We start from the raw sequence: 5952 nt of genomic DNA on the forward strand, positions 1-5952 counted from the left end.
GAATCCCTGAATCCCTGGATCCTCGATCCTGGAATCCTCGAATCCTGGAATCCTCGATCCTGAATCCTGAATCCCTGAATCCTGGATCCTCGATCCTGGAATCCTGGAATCCCTGAATCCTGAATCCTGAATCCTGGAATCCTCGATCCTCGATCCCTCGATCCTGGAATCCTGAATCCTGGAATCCTGAATCCCTGGAATCCCTGAATCCTGGATCCTGAATCCTGGAATCCTGGAATCCTCGATCCTGGAATCCCTGGAATCCTGGATCCTCGATCCTGGAATCCTCGATCCCTGAATCCCTGGAATCCTGGAATCCTCGATCCTGGAATCCTCGATCCTGGAATCCCTGAATCCTGGAATCCTCGATCCTGGAATCCCTGAATCCTGGAAATCCTGGAATCCTGGATCCTGAATCCTCGATCCCTGGAATCCTGGATCCCTGAATCCTCGATCCTGGAATCCCTGAATCCTCGATCCTGGAATCCTGAATCCTGAATCCTGGAATCCCTGAATCCTGGAATCCTGGAATCCTCGATCCTCTGGAATCCTCGAATCCCTGAATCCCTGAATCCTGAATCCCTGGATCCCTGAATCCTGGAATCCTGAATCCTGAATCCCTGGAATCCTGAATCCCTGAATCCCTGGAATCCTGAATCCTGGAATCCTCAAAATCCTCAAAATCCTGGAATCCCTGAATCCCTGAATCCCTGAATCCTGGAATCCTGAATCCCTGAATCCTGAATCCTGGAATCCTGAATCCCTGAATCCTGAAATCCTGAATCCCTGAATCCCTGAATCCTGGATCCCTCAAATCCTGAATCCTGAATCCTGGATCCTCAAATCCTCTGAATCCTGAATCCCTGGAATCCTGGAATCCTCGATCCTCGATCCTGGAATCCTGAATCCCTGAATCCTGAATCCTCTGAATCCTGAATCCCTGGAATCCTGAATCCTGAATCCCTGAATCCTGAATCCCTGGAATCCTGGAATCCTCGATCCTCGATCCCTGGATCCTCGATCCCTGAATCCTCGAATCCTGAATCCTGAATCCCTGGAATCCTCAAATCCTGAATCCTGAATCCTGAATCCCTGAATCCTCGATCCTGGAATCCCTGAATCCTCGATCCTGAATATCCTGGATCCTCAATCCCTGAAATCCTCGATCCTCGATCCCTGAATCCCTGGAATCCTGGAATCCTCGATCCTGGAATCCTCGATCCTGGATCCTCGAATCCTGGAATCCTGAATCCTCGATCCTGGAATCCCTGGATCCTCGATCCTGGAATCCTCGATCCTCGATCCTGAATCCTCGATCCTGGAATCCTGGAATCCTCGATCCTGGAATCCCTGAATCCTGAATCCTGAATCCTGGAATCCCTGGAATCCTGGATCCTGAATCCTCGAATCCTGAATCCTCGATCCTGGAATCCTGAATCCTGAATCCCTGAATCCTGAATCCTCGATCCTGAATCCTGGATCCTGGAATCCTCGATCCTGGATCCTCGATCCCTGGAATCCTCGATCCTGAATCCTGGATCCTGGAATCCTGAATCCTGGAATCCTCGATCCTGAATCCCTGGAATCCTGGATCCTCGATCCTGGAATCCTGAATCCTGAATCCTGGAATCCTGGAATCCTCGATCCTCGATCCTCGAATCCTCGATCCTGGAATCCTGAATCCTGGAATCCTGGAATCCTCGATCCTGGATCCTGGATCCTGGAATCCTCGATCCTGAATCCCTGGAATCCTGGATCCTGAATCCTCGATCCTGGAATCCTGAATCCTGGAATCCTCGATCCTGGAATCCTGGAATCCTGAATCCTGAATCCTGGAATCCTCGATCCTCGATCCTGGAATCCTGAATCCTCGATCCTGGAATCCTGAATCCTGAATCCCTGAATCCTGGAATCCTCGATCCTGAATCCTCGATCCCTGGATCCTCGATCCTGAATCCTCGATCCTGAATCCTGGAATCCTCGATCCTGAATCCCTGGAATCCTGAATCCTGGAATCCTCGATCCTGAATCCTGAATCCTGGAATCCTCGATCCCTGAATCCTGAATCCTCGATCCTGAATCCTGAATCCTGAATCCCTGAATCCTGGATCCTCGATCCTGAAATCCTGGATCCTCGATCCTCGATCCTGGAATCCCTGGAATCCTCGATCCTGGATCCTGAATCCTCGATCCTCGAATCCCTGAATCCTGGAATCCTGGAATCCTGGAATCCTGAATCCTCGAATCCTCGATCCTGGAATCCTGAATCCTGGAATCCTGAATCCTCGATCCTGAATCCTGGAATCCTGAATCCTCGATCCTGAATCCTGAATCCTGGAATCCTCGATCCCTGAATCCCTCGATCCTGGAATCCTGAATCCTCAATCCTGAATCCCTCGAATCCTGAATCCTGGAATCCTGGATCCCTGAATCCTGAATCCTGAATCCCTGAATCCTGGAATCCTGAATCCTCGATCCTGAATCCCTGAATCCTGGAATCCTGGAATCCCTGAATCCTGGAATCCTGAATCCTGAATCCTGAATCCTGAATCCTCGATCCTGAATCCTGAATCCTGGAATCCCTGAATCCCTGAATCCTGAATCCTCGATCCTGGAATCCTGAATCCCTGAATCCTCGATCCTGGAATCCTGAATCCTGGAATCCTGGATCCTCGAATCCTCGATCCCTGGAATCCTGAATCCTGGATCCTGAATCCCTGAATCCTCAATCCTGGAATCCCTGAATCCTCGATCCTGAATCCTCGATCCTGAATCCTGAATCCCTGAATCCTGGAATCCTCGATCCTGGAATCCCTGGAATCCTGAATCCCTGAATCCCTGAATCCTGGATCCTGAATCCTCGATCCTGGATCCTGGAAATCCTGAATCCTCGATCCCTGGAATCCTCGATCCTCGATCCTGAATCCCTGGAATCCTCGATCCTGGAATCCCTGGAATCCTGGAATCCTCGATCCTGGAATCCTCGATCCTGGAATCCTCGATCCTCGATCCTGAATCCTGAATCCTGGATCCTGGAATCCTGAATCCTGGATCCTCGATCCTGGAATCCTGGAATCCCTGAATCCTCGATCCTGGAATCCTGAATCCTCGATCCCTGGAATCCTCGAATCCTGAATCCTGGATCCTCGATCCCTGAATCCTGAATCCTCGATCCTCGATCCTGGAATCCTCGATCCCTGGATCCTCGATCCTGGAATCCTCGATCCTGGAATCCTGAATCCTGGATCCTCGATCCTGGAATCCCTGAATCCCTGAATCCCTGAATCCCTGGAATCCTCGATCCCTGGAATCCTCGATCCTGGAATCCTGAATCCTGGAATCCTGAATCCTGGAATCCTCGATCCCTGGAATCCTGGATCCTCAAAATCCTGGAATCCCTGAATCCTGGAATCCCTGAATCCCTGGATCCTGAATCCTCGATCCTCGAATCCTGGATCCTGGAATCCTGAATCCTCGATCCCTGGAATCCTCGATCCTCTGGATCCTGAATCCTGGAATCCTGAATCCTCGATCCTGAATCCTGGAATCCTGAATCCCTGGAATCCTGAATCCCTGAATCCTCGATCCTGGAATCCTGGATCCTGAATCCCTGGAATCCTCAATCCTGAATCCCTGGAATCCTGAATCCCTGGAATCCTGAATCCCTGAATCCTGAATCCTGAATCCTCAATCCTGGATCCCTGGAATCCTCGAATCCTGGAATCCTGAATCCCTGAATCCTGGAATCCCTCGATCCTGAATCCCTGAATCCTGAATCCTGGAATCCTGAATCCCTGAATCCTGGAATCCTCGATCCCTGAATCCTGGAATCCTGAATCCTGGAATCCTGGAATCCTGAATCCTGGAATCCTGAATCCTGAATCCCTGAATCCTGAATCCCTGAATCCTGGATCCTCGATCCTCAAATCCTGGAATCCCTGAATCCTCAATCCTGGATCCCTGAATCCCTGAATCCTGAATACCTGGAATCCTGGAATCCTGAATCCTGAATCCCTGAATCCCTGAATCCTGAATCCTGGATCCCTGGAATCCTGAATCCTGAATACCTGAATCCTGAATCCTGGAATCCCTGAATCCCTGGATCCTGAATCCTGAATCCTGGAATCCCTGAATCCTGGAATCCCTGAATCCTCGAATCCTGGATCCTCAATCCTGAATCCTGGAATCCCTGAATCCTCGATCCTCGAATCCCTGAATCCTGAATCCTGAATCCTCAATCCTGGAATCCTCGAATCCCTGAATCCTGAATCCTCAATCCCTGAATCCTGAATCCTGGAATCCTCGATCCCTGGAATCCTGAATCCTGAATCCCTGGATCCCTGAATCCTCGATCCTGGAATCCTGAATCCCTGAATACCTGAAATCCTCGAATCCTGGAATCCTGAATCCTGGAATCCTCGAATCCCTGGAATCCTGAATCCCTGGAATCCTGAATCCTGGAATCCTGAATCCCTGAATCCTGGAATCCTGAATCCTGGATCCTGAATCCTCAATCCTGGAATCCTGAATCCTGAATCCTCAATCCTGGAATCCTGAATCCTGGAATCCTGAATCCCTGAATCCCTGGAATCCTCAATCCTGGAATCCCTGAATCCTGGAATCCTGAATCCTGAATCCTCAAAATCCTGGAATCCTGAATCCCTGGAATCCTCGATCCTGGAATCCTGGAATCCTGAATCCTGAATCCTGGATCCCTGAATCCTCAAATCCTGAATCCCTGGAATCCTGAATCCTCAAATCCTGGATCCTGGAATCCTGAATCCCTGAATCCTGAATCCCTGAATCCTCGATCCTGAATCCTGGATCCTCAAATCCTGGAATCCTGAAATCCTCGATCCTCGATCCTGGAATATCCTGAATCCTGAATCCCTGAATCCTCGATCCTGGAATCCTGAATCCCTGAATCCCTGAATCCTGAAATCCTGAATCCCTGGAATCCTCTGAATCCTGGATCCTGAATCCCTGAATCCCTGAATCCTGGAATCCCTGAATCCTGAATCCCTGGAATCCTGGAATCCTCGAATCCTGAATCCCTGAATCCTGGAATCCTCAAATCCTGGATCCTGAATCCTGGAATCCTGGAATCCTGAAATCCTGAATCCTCGAATCCCTGAATCCTCGAATCCTGAATCCCTGAATCCTCGATCCTGAATCCTGAATCCTGGAATCCTGAATCCTCGATCCCTGGAATCCTCGATCCTGGATCCTCGAATCCTGAATCCCTGGATCCTGGAATCCTGGATCCTGAATCCCTGAATCCCTGAATCCTGAATCCTCGATCCTGGAATCCTGAATCCCTGGAATCCTGGAATCCTCGATCCTGAATCCTCGAATCCCTGGAATCCTCGATCCTGGAATCCTGGAATCCCTGAATCCTGGAATCCTCGATCCTCGATCCTCGAATCCCTGAATCCTCGATCCTGGAATCCTGGAATCCTGAATCCTGGATCCTCGATCCCTGGAATCCTGAATCCCTGGAATCCTGAATCCCTGGAATCCTGGATCCTGAATCCTGGAATCCTGGATCCTGAATCCTGGAATCCTCGATCCTGGAATCCTGGAATCCTGAATCCTGAATCCTCGATCCTGGAATCCTGAATCCTCGATACCTCGAATCCTCGATCCTGGATCCTGAATCCCTGAATACCTGAATCCTGAATCCTGGAATCCTGAATCCCTGAATCCTCGATCCTGAATCCTGAATCCTGGAATCCTCGATCCTCGATCCTGAATCCCTGGAATCCTGGATCCTCGATCCCTGAATCCTCGATCCTGGAATCCTGAATCCTCGATCCTGGATCCTCGATCCTGGAATCCTGAATCCTCGATCCCTGGAATCCTCGATCCTGAATCCTGGATCCTCGAATCCTGGAATCCTGGATCCTCGATCCTGGAATCCCTGAATCCTGGAATCCTCGAATCCTCGATCCT

The sequence above is a fragment of the Castanea sativa genome, chromosome 11 (assembly GCF_040712315.1).
Source record: "Castanea sativa cultivar Marrone di Chiusa Pesio chromosome 11, ASM4071231v1".
NCBI lineage: Eukaryota > Viridiplantae > Streptophyta > Magnoliopsida > Fagales > Fagaceae > Castanea > Castanea sativa.